The sequence below is a fragment of the Nuphar pumila genome, chromosome 8 (genome assembly GCF_984573655.1).
Source record: "Nuphar pumila chromosome 8, dmNupPumi1.hap1.1, whole genome shotgun sequence".
Lineage (NCBI taxonomy): Eukaryota > Viridiplantae > Streptophyta > Magnoliopsida > Nymphaeales > Nymphaeaceae > Nuphar > Nuphar pumila.
The window spans coordinates 110,049,971-110,062,159 of NC_143256.1; positions in this window are offsets into that span (position 1 = coordinate 110,049,971).

The window sequence follows — 12,189 nt, forward strand, 5'->3', positions numbered from 1 at the left end:
GAACCCAACTACTGCAGTAGCAGAATGCATTCAGATACCTAGTAAGGATCTCTTTTGGTATGCTGTACCGTCCTACTAGGGGGATGGGGTCAACATGCCTCTGGGGTATCTAAAATACACAGAATAATCAACCCCGAGATCGTCGCGTTGTCGCTCAGATATGAGTCCCCTAAGCCCAGGGGGAGGTGCAATTATCGAAACAAAGCATTAGCTTAGGTACAACGATACTTTGAATGTATGCGTGTATGGACGTTGTTGAGTCAGTCCTGCATAACCTTTGTGAAAGTGTCATGGTCGGTATACTACTCGACAAGATTGGGAAAGAACCCCATTGATATCCGTACGACTAAGCGAAGCTCGGAGAGTTGTCCTTAGATTCGTAGGATACGGATGTGCCAAACATAAAGGCTTGAGCTAGACATCCATTCGTGTCCCTAAAGAGGTCAAAGCTCAGTCGTAAAGACTTAAGCGATTATTCCAACTCACAGCCCTGAAGAGGCTTATGCGAAGTCATGAAAACTTGCGTGGATGTTCAACTCATAGCCCTGAGGAGGCTCTTACGATATACGCTAAGTCTTGGAGGCTTGAGCGTCATTATTACGAATTGCGACCCTAAGTGGTCATCGTATATACTTGAGTTGAATGGATGTATGATTGCATGCTTACCAGACCATCAATGGTTCTGACCCCGTTTAATGAGGATTTCAGGTGTTGGACCTGCATGGCGATATGCGGAGCATGGCGGCATCGAGTTCCAGGGTTTCTCTAGACAGAGTTGTACTACTTCCTTTTATTAAACCTATACTGCTTTTCCAAGCAGTAATGTTGTAATAAACATGTGGTTTTCGGTAAATGAAACACTTTGGTGGTCAATGAGTTGCTTGGCCATATACTTGCAACGTGCTCGGAGTTTTCTAAAACCGACGACTCATTATCGTCTGATTTCGCTGCTAAAAGCTTTTCTAAGTTCCGCTGCAAAGAAAAAAAAAAGAAATTCCTGAAAAATTTTAACTTAGCTTTGTTTTGGAAATCCGGGGCGTTACAGATACAGACTCATCGAGTCCCAGTAGGAACACAATAGCAATACATGTATATACAAAGACAAGTATACATGAAGTCATACATCTTTTCAGAACATATTCAATGAAACATAACAATAACAATAATGATGTATTTAAATGGATAATTATAACAATTAAATCAATGCATATTTCAAAACATAAACATATCCATGATTAAATATTTGCATTATTAGAGCATGTTTTCAATACAAGTTTTAACACAAAATAAATCTGTGTAAGGCCTTGTTTATCTTTAAATGTCTCCATGTGGGTACTCACATGACCAAGCATTGAAACAAATGAGCTCACTCAGTGTTTATTATGCTATGTATTTTGTTTTCAGAGTGCCTCCATCAAATCGGTCCCACTATGGGCGATTTATGACTGAGAGAAATTTCACCAGTGACAACATAATAATATGATGCATCCTAAACTTTCGCAGAAGATATGAACATACCTCTCTATGACACATTGGTATTATGACTCCGTAACTTTGAGGATTGATGACCAAATGTGCCTTTCTCACTCGAAATATATAACGGTCCAATAAAGTTTTGTACCACCTACCCTCTCTAAGGTAAGCCACAAACTAAATGAGTTATTGGGTTATCTTTATTAAAGGTAAGAGCTAAATGCATCTGATCATATATGCTCTTTTTATTCAACATTTCATGATTCATAGCCCAAGTACCCCTCTAGGGTAACTTATCATATTGCCTTTCATGTCATGAACATTATACCCCCGCATTTGCTCTGAGGTAGTTTTATAGTTTAATTGCTCATTTATGTTGATAACCCATTTAGTGTGCTTCAATACTTTAAAACCAGTCATGCAATTATACCCCTGCATCCGCTATAAGGTAATTTTATGTTATGTGTGCATGCATATTCTTTTTATAACTTGGTGCACTTTTAGCATCCTATTGGTTCTTTTCAACTACTTGCTCTTTTATGAGCATTTTTGTATGCATGCATACTTTTCATGCCTTACAACACATCATCATTACATGCCATACAACATATTCGTGCACTTATGACACCACATTAGTTCTTTTAAATTATAAGCTCATTTATGAGCATTCATATGTGTATGCATATTTTTCATGCTTTATAGTACATTAACATAATATCATGTTACACATTATAACATCATGTTGCATATAATAACATCATATTGCATATCATGACATCATGCTGCATATTATATCATGACAAAATTTAAAGCTTTACATTAAATAAGAATTTTATAACAGATTGTATAAAACACCATGCTTCAATAGACCCACATACTGTACATTAGTATATCACATGTCCATCTGGTTCACTTATGGAACCATCAGATGTCCAATTGGTTCTCTTTTGAAACTGTCTTATGCATTCAAACACAATTCTTTAATTCAGGACTGATAACACATGCAAAATTTACCTGTTATTGTAAATTTTGTCATAAATAGTACATACCAATTTTGGCTCTGAATTTTAACAAAAGGTTCTTATATATGTTACATGTATATAGGCAAAAACCCATACCTTAACTCATTACATATCAGGAGTTAAAATTTATGTAACACAAATTGTTTTTGGTTCATAGAACAGTCTTTTTCAAATCTATCTCTCCAATGCGAAATCAGTCATAAATGATATAGAATGAATTAGATAATGAGATTTTTACTGTGGGTGGCGTAATATGTCTGTTTCAAGATCACAAAAACCCAAAATTTAATTTGATTCCAGTAGAGAGCTAAAAAACCTGGAATATCTATTGTTTATATTATTTAACAGAATATATTATAGAAAATTATAAATTCTAGACTGATTTTTATAATTTTTTTTCCAAACCATAAGAAATTGACCTCCAAGATTTTAACTGTGTTCTTCCATATCCAGACTAAAACACCTTAAAATTTCATTCACAAATCCTAAGTATTCTAGAAGATATATTTTTTTACAAAAATATGTTGTCTCTATAGGCTCACTGTCATGAGAGGATTCCTGTATTGACTTGTAAAAGGAATATCATACTCAAGGGTGCAGAAAGGTTTTTACAAGCATTATAAGAGGTTTAAAAACCAAGATGAAGTAACAAAACATCCTTTAGAGGGAGTCAATTATGAAGTGCGGAAAGGGATTTGCAACTTTTTCACCGAAGACTATTGAATGGTAAATAGTTGATATAAATTTATAAGTAAATAAATATTCAAATTTTTAGATTTTCATGAACTAATTGATCTTCCTTTGGTTAAAAGCGAATGTCAGAGAAAAATTTTGTGAATAGATCAAAACAGACGGCTCAACATACCAGTGGATTGTCTTCGTATATCTAGAGGCTTCATACGAGGGTAATGTTTTTTGTTTTCTAATTTTATTTTATTTTATATAATAGTATAATACTAAATATGTTTGATTTAATAGATTCTAAATTTGTTATTTTCATACTGAATTGAAAGGGCACGAACCAACAACAAGTGTATTGTATAAAGAGATGCACACCCATTCAAGTCGCACGACATTCATCTGTTGCAAAACAGAAGACACCTTTGTAAGTAACTCACAATTTGTAGCAGTGAAGCAGAAGCCATATTCATTTATTCAATTTTATATATTATCATTAGTTAATGATAACCAAATATTAATGTCGTGCAGAACAAGTTACACTCTGTGGATATTGAAAGTGATAAAACATGTTCTTCACAAGGAAGCCCATCGATATTGCAGTGAGACGTCTTTGTCAAAGTCCTCAGAGAGCGGTTTGGACATGTGAGAGGGATGGGTGCATTTTTCATTCCATCAAAAGGTAAAGCCCGTGTTTTAGAGCTATCTTCTTAGCTTCAACAATTAAGAGAAGAACAAAGAATGAACCAAGAAGAAGAGAAACGAGAGAGAAGAATGGGAGTGACTCCTTCAACAACTGGAGTTAGAGAGAGAAGAAACTAGGAAGCTCGAAGAGCAAATGTAGACCTTCATAGATTCTTTCAGACAGAACCCCTCATCCTAGATCTCTCTTATTTGTTGGATGAACATGGCATAGTTTTTAATGTCATGTTATATTATAAGAAAACATGTCTATTTATATTTTCCTTTTCTGTTTGTCCTGTATTCATTTTTACCATATTGATCTCATATATACATATATATATATTAAATTGAAGTTGATATCCTCTTGAATGTGAAAAAATGTTTTGTCAATGTTATCATTATGCCTTTTTATATTCTCATGAAAGTGCAGGAAAAGGCGAAAACATTATCGAGCTTTCAATCGTAATATGATTAAAATACTGAATTCTCATACTTCTATCATCATCATTAACATTGTCATAATTTATTTTTTATATAATTTTTTTTGAATTATCATATTGTACTCATTTTTTAAGTGTGTTTGTTGTAGGTTTGAAGAGGATGTAGGGAAGAGGGTTGGAGAGAATGTATGTTTATTTTTTGAAGTGTGTTTGTTGTAGGTTTGGAGGAAATGTAGGGGAAGAGGTTAGAGAGGATGTATGTTTGGTTTTTAAAGTATGTTTATTTTTTTTAGTGTATATTTATATTTGAATGCATGTTTCAAGATGTATAAACACTAGAGTATGTTTATATTTGAATGAATGTATGTTTGAGGGGGTTGAAGAGGATGAATGTTTAATGAGGTTGGATAAGTATATGTTTATATTTGAATTAATATTTGAAGTATATGTTTATATTTGAATGGATGTATATTTGAGGATGCTTGAAGTGTATATTTGAATAGATGTCATTTTGTTTGATGTAATATAAAAAAAATAAAAACTAATATAAAAAAATTATTTTTGCTAATTTAAGGCCTATAACGACGACATTCTTGTGTCACCATTATCAGCCTTAACCCTATGTCGTTGTTACAACCTATAATGATGACTTAAGTGTTGCCTTCATAGCCTATCACGATAATTTCTCACAGTTATCGACAATGCTATAATGGCAACATTTTTGTGTCACCATTATAAGGTGGTCATCACTATTAGTGTTCGCAGTTATGAGAAAAATCTTTGTCGGTGTTGGGTCATACATTAACAACGACCTATAAATGTCGTCATTATTACTCAACTAAGGCAAAAAATTTATGGCCTTTTTTGTGGCATTTATAGATATATAACAGCGATAAATAGGGTAATAACAATAACAAAGTTGTCGTTGTTGACCGTCATCCTTCTAGTGATGGGTCATATAAAGATTCACGTAACTTGAAGCCCAAAGAGGCAATTAAGAAGCAAATTTTTTTTGCAAAATCGTCAAGTGACATTTGTCTCTACTTTCACTCTCTTTCGCTTTCTCTTTCTCTTTCTCTCTTTCTCTTTCTCTCTTTCTCTCCCTCTCTTTGTTCTTCCTTCCTTCACTCTCCTCTCAAAAACCCATCTCGCATGCTCACTTCCTCTCAAATATTCTCTTCTCTCTAATCCCCTATCCACCTCCCATCCGTCGACCACTCGATGGACCTCCACCTGCGGACCGACCTAGGCCACTATTGCCAGCCCACCCCTGTCCACCGGCCACCTCCCCCGGCTAACCACCATCCACTAACCACCTCTTGCTGCCGGAAGGACTTAGTTGCAGTTGACCTCCTCCTTCGACTAGTTGGAACACCCTCTGTTGTTGGGGTTCCCTGTCGCCAGGATTCCTATTCATCGGAAACCCCTCTGCGGTTGGGGTTCCCAGCTAGCCGGTCGCCACCCGCTGAGTTTCGTCGAAAACACCTCCCTCACCATCCCTGTTGTCGGCAGCCGACCCCCCTGCCTATCGGGGTTCCCTGCCGCCAGTCACTACCCAGCCTTCTTATCGGGGCTGCTATTCGCCAAAAAAACCCTTGCCCAATGTGGTTTTCTTTTAGCCGGCTACCACCGATCGCCAACCATTGTAGTTGAAACCCTCTTAGTCGTTGGGGTTCTCTCCCAGCTGAGGCCATTGGATGGACGCGCCGACCACGTCTTGCCAACAGCTAACTGCCGATTATCCTGACTGGTAAGCTCTCTCCCTCTCTCGTCCCTTTGTATCGAGAGGAAGAAAGGGGTAGGGAAGCCGCTCTCTGCTACTGCACTGCTTCGACAGTGGGAGGGTGGTGTATGTTCTCCCCCGATGATTCATTGAATCCCACGTCTATGTTCGGGGGTCTGAATGAGCACCACGTATACAAGCACATGGGGCTCGTATTCCCGTGTATGTTGACATCACTTAGCATTGGAGTCTGGTGTAGTTGCAAAGACTTAAGTACCCTTTTTTGCTATTCTTTTCATAAAACAATAGTTTGAGAAAATGACAAAAATGCCCTTCATTCAAAAAAGAAAAAACAAACAATTCAAAAAAGGATAAACATGTCTTTCATCCAGAAAATCGGGGATGATGTTGACTCTTCAAAGTCTACACAGCGAAATGAACCTGAGCCATAAAAAATGTCTGTTTAAACTTTTCATCGTCATTTTCTTCTTATTCCTTCTCCGCAAAACACTGTAAAACCCTCTTTCTCTCTAGAGAAGAAATCAAGGGAGTCAAAGAGTTCCCCCTGGAGAAGGCCATGAACATCAACCCTCTCACTCTCTCTCCCTTTTTTCTCTACTTCTGTGCACATCCAGCAGACGATCTTACATTGCTCCATCAAACAGCGACTGACCTGCACACTGACTATAGCATCATTCAACTTGATGAGTAGTGGAGCCTGATTCATAGTTTTTGCTCTTACAGGAGGGGGTTTGGGAGCTCCTCCCAGCGTGAGTAGCATCATTCAACTTGATGAGTTGTGGAGCATGATTTAGAGTTTTTGCCCTTACAGGAGGGGGGTCCGGGGGCTCCCCCCGGCACGGATCCCGCTGCGTGGTCAGCGGGCGGGGGGCTCGGGGGGCAGCGCCCCCCAGACCAAAATTTTTTGGGGCCTTGTATAATTTTTTTATTTTCTTTCCCTCTTTTAACTATCGAAAAAGAGCAATAAAGCGTTTTGTTTAATCGTGGGGCTCATGTTTTTTTCGGTTGTTTCTTGCTTGAGGTTTTCGTAACACCCCTTCTCATGATTCTTCTATTTTTTTTTCTGTTTCTTTCCCACGATTTTTTTAATGACTCCCCTACAACAATTTTTAGTGTTGTCGGGTCTCCAACGAGCTCCACAACGATTTATAGTGTTGTCCGGTCTTCCAACAATGATTAGTAGTATTGTCGGGCCTTTCTACAACGATTTGTAGTGTTTTCGGGTCTCCAACGAGCTCAACAATGATTTATAGTGTTATCCGACCTCCCAACAGCGATTTGTAGTATTGTCGGGCCTTCCTACAGCAATTTGTAGTGTTTTCGGGTCTCCAACAAGCCTCATAGCGATTTTTAGTGTTATTCGGTCTTCCAACATCGATTTGTAGTGTCTTCCGTAAATCACTATAGCGATTTGTAGTGTTTTTGGGTCTCCATCGAGCCCCACAACGATTTATAGTGTTGTTGGATATCACTATAGCGATTTGTAGTGTCTTTCGCAAATCACTATAGTGATTTGTAGTGTTATTCAGTAAGCAAATCACTGTAAATCGCTACCCGAATTAGGACCAACTTGTCAGAGCCATATCTCCGTAACCGGAGGTCATATTTCAAATCACTGGATGTGCACAAAAGTAGAAAGAGAAGGGTGAGAGAGTGAGAGGGTTGATGTTCATGGCCTTCTCCAGGGGGGAACTCTTTGCCTCCCTTGATTTCTTCTTTAAAGAGAGAGAGAGAGGGTTTTACAGTGTTTTACGGAGAAGGAAGAAGAAGACGATGACGATGAAAAGTTTAAACAAACATTTTTGATGGCTCTGGTTCGTTTCGCCGGATGACCATCGAATCGCCGGCTCACCATCATTTCATCGAATCACCATCGGCGAAACGATTAAGGTTCGTTTCGATGCTACCCACGCAGGGAGGAGCCCCCAAACCTCCCTCCTGTAAGAGCAAAAACTCTGAATCAGGCTCCACAACTCATCAAGTTGAATGATGTTATCCACGCTGGGAGGAGCCCCCAAACCCTCCTTCTGTAAGGGCAAAAACTCTGAATCAATCAAGCTCAACAACTCATCAAGTTGAATGATGCTACCCACACTGGGAGGAACCCTCAAACCCCTCTTATGTACGGGTAAAAACTTTGAATCAGGCTCCACAACTCTTCAAGTTGAATGATGCTACCCACGCTGGGAGGAGCCCCCAGACCCCTCTTCTGTAAGGGTAAAAACTTTGAATCAGGATCCACAACTCATTTAGTTGAATGATGCTACCCACGCTGGGAGGAGCCTCCAAACCCTCTTCCTGTAAGGGTAAAAACTCTGAATCAGGCTCCATAACAGTCAATGTGCAGGTCAGTCGGTACTTGATGGAGCAATGTAGGATCTTCTGCTAGATGTGCACAGAAGCAGAAAGAGAAGGGAGAGAGAGAGTGAGAGGGTTGATGTTCATGGCCTCCTCCAGGAGAAATTTTTTTCTCGGATAATCCTGCAGTGCAGAGACTGGGTCTTAAATAATCATCTTCGGGGCACTTAAGTCTTTACAATCACTCCTTTTCTACAATCGTTATTTTTTTAGCACCAATGGAGGAGAGGGTAATTAAGTCTTTGCAATCGCATCAAACACCAATGCTAATTAATGCTGACAAACATGGGAATACGAGATGCACAAGCTTAAATACGTGGTGCTTTTTGGGACCCCCGAACATGAGATGCCCTGTTTGGGGGGGGACATATAACCTGCTTTGACAGTTGCCGTCGCCGCCTAGTCGTGTGGTCCCCAATAAACTAACATTGATGTACCACCACCACTATCGCAACCACCTCGGGATCCATGCAGATTGTCTCAAGAATCACACCACTACCACCTACACACATGTTGCCTTATAATTTGTGCCACACTCACCTCATAGTTGCCATCAATTGCTTGTGTGGTGGATACGCCACTCGAGTTTGTGTCAAATTTAAGAAAACCCCTAAAGCTAAGGACACAACTAGAGAGGTATGGTTTCTCGGTTCCTTACATTGCGCCTTTAGAATAATCATGCAAAAATAGAGAAAGCTTTGCCCTGACTTTCGATGAGCTATGTAGATCTCAGAAGAAGCATCTTGGGGTTCGTAATATGTAATTGTTTTATTAAATTAATCGAAGTTTGGTTTTTGGCGAACGAAAGATGATATTTGGATAATCGAGTAATTCAGAATGTTAGAAGTGTTGTGTTTTGTAGGATGAATCTTAAACATTAAAATATAAAAATTATATATAAAACTGTGTGTTGCAGGTAAGATTTATTCAACTTGTATACATTATCCTCTTGACCTTCAATTTCAAAATTCTTTGGTTGCTGCATGAAAATAATTTCATTTAGTTCACCATTTAAAGAGGTCGTTTTCGCATCTATTTGATATAGATCAAGATCTAAATAAGCTACGAATGCTAAAATAATATAAATAGATGTCAGTTTGGCCACATCTATTTGATATACTAATTTTGCCTTGAATTTATCAATAGTTTCATTTGCCTTGAGTTTTTTTTTAGAACCCACTTACTACCAATTTCTCTATATCCGTTAGGTGATGTGGTTAGTTCCCAAATTTTATTTTTTTATGGAATCCAACTCATCTTTTATTGCTTCCTTCTATAGTTCAGATTTATTAGAAGCAACTGCATCCTCAAAACTCAAGTTGTCAAGAGTTTCATTTAAGTCCATAGAATAATATAATTTCTCACTCAAGAATGTATAATAATCATTTAAATAAGATGAAGTTCTTATTTTTTTCTATGCAATTACTGGTTGTGAAGTTTGATCATTATTTACAACTAGGTCATTATGTGCTAACTCTTGAGTAGGTACCTTAGAATCATTTACAATATCTAGAAGGACACCATCATCTTCAGGATCAAAATTATTTTTTTGGGTTTTCAAGAATTCTATCTTCCTGCTTTTTATAAATCTTTTCTCAAGATTATATAGACAATATCTCTTTGATCTCTTTGGGTATTCCATAAAGATGCATTTGATAGTCTTGCTATCTAACTTGTTCATCTGACTATGAATCAACACATGAGCAGGTGACCTCCACTTTCCCAAATGACTCAAGTCTGACTTTCTGACAGTCCATAACTCATGAAGTATAAGCTCTACAACCTTAGAAATAACCTTATTTAGAATATACATGGCAGCACATATTGCTTCTCTCAATTTTTTTTTTGAAAGATTTGCATGTGTCAAAATAGATCTTGTCATATCCATTATGATTCTATTCCTTTTTTCTTCTACACTATTTTGTTGAGGTGTATATGGCATAGTTGTATGAGAAGTTATATTATTATCATTACAGAAGGTCTTAAACTCATTAGAGTTATATTTGCCTCCTCTATCAGATCTAATAACTTGGATTTTCCTTCCTAATAATCATTTAACTTCATTTTTATATGCCTTAAACTTTTCTAAAGCTTCAGATTTCTTAGAGATTAGGTAAATGTATCAATATCTTGAGTAGACATCTATGAATATGATGGAATATGATTTCTTTTTATGTGTTTTTACTGTTAAGAGTCTACATGTATTTGTGTGTACTAAAATTAGTATGTCAGATGCCCTACTACCCTTAAGAAATGGTTGTCTAGTCATTTTATCAGATACGCATGGTTTACATCTTTCAAATTCTATATTTTTAAGAGAAAGTAATAATCATATGCAAATTATTCTTTTCATTTTATTGATATTTATACGTCCTAACCTTAAGTGTCATAAATATGCATCAATATTAAATGCACAATCAATATAATCAGAAACATTCATTACATTATTTATAGGAGTTACATTTAAATGAAAGAGATCATGGTCAGCATCATAGTAACTCTTGGGCTTCACTTTTTCATCTTTCCCAATAGTGACTTTGTCATCCTAGAAACGGATTTCGAAGTTTTTTTTAGCTAAGTCTCTTACTGCTAAAAGTTTTTTTCTCATGAAAGGTATATAAAGTATATTTGTCAGTAGAAGACTAGTCTCTTCTATTTGGAACCTATAGGTCCCTATCCCAACCACAATATTGTAGGTGTTATTTCTCATATACACCTTATGATCTTTAGGCTTCATCTCCTTTATCTTCACAAGTCCTTCTTTTGACTTAACCACATGTCGCATTATCCTTGAATCAATTCACCATCTTGGGAGATCACTATCTATGATCAATGATTTAAATACAGTGCAGACTATTTCACACTATCCAGTTACTTGTTTTCCTATATTCTCTTTCTTGGATTTGTTTGGGCAATTTTTCTTGAAATACTCAACTTTTTTCACAAGAAAACCATACTCTCTTGGTTGTAGTCTTGGAGTTTTTAGTTTGCACTAAACACTTCTTGTTGAATTTATTCTTCTTAAATTTCTTGAAGAATGTGCCCTTAGGCTTGAACCTATGAGAGGTTGTTGGGAATGATTCTTTGGTATTCATGATTTCTCTCTTCCTATTTTTTGACATGCACTACAAGAAAGCTGCTACTTAGCGACAGGAATTTGCGACAGATTTTTTTTGTCACCAATTTGCGATGGATTAGCGAGCAAAAACTATTTGTCGCTAACGTTTGAAATATTTGCAAAATTAGCGACGAAAGTATCTCCGTCGCTAATTAGCGAGGGATTAGCGACAACATTTTTTCGTCGTCAAAAACACTACAAAAATGCTAATTAGCGAGGGAATTAGCAAGAGAATTTTTTCGTCCCTAATCCGTCGCTAATCAATGATTTAAATACAGTGCAGACTATTTCACACTATCCAGTTACTTGTTTTCCTATATTCTCTTTCTTGGATTTGTTTGGGCAATTTTTCTTGAAATACTCAACTTTTTTCACAAGAAAAGCATACTCTCTTGGTTGTAGTCTTGGAGTTTTTAGTTTGCACTAAACACTTCTTGTTGAATTTATTCTTCTTAAATTTCTTGAAGAATGTGCCCTTAGGCTTGAACCTATGAGAGGTTGTTGGGAATGATTCTTTGGTATTCATGATTTCTCTCTTCCTATTTTTTGACATGCACTACAAGAAAGCTGCTACTTAGCGACGGAAATTTGTGACAGATTTTTTTCGTCACCAATTTGCGATGGATTAGCGAGCAAAAACTATTTGTTGCTAACGTTTGAAATATTTGCAAA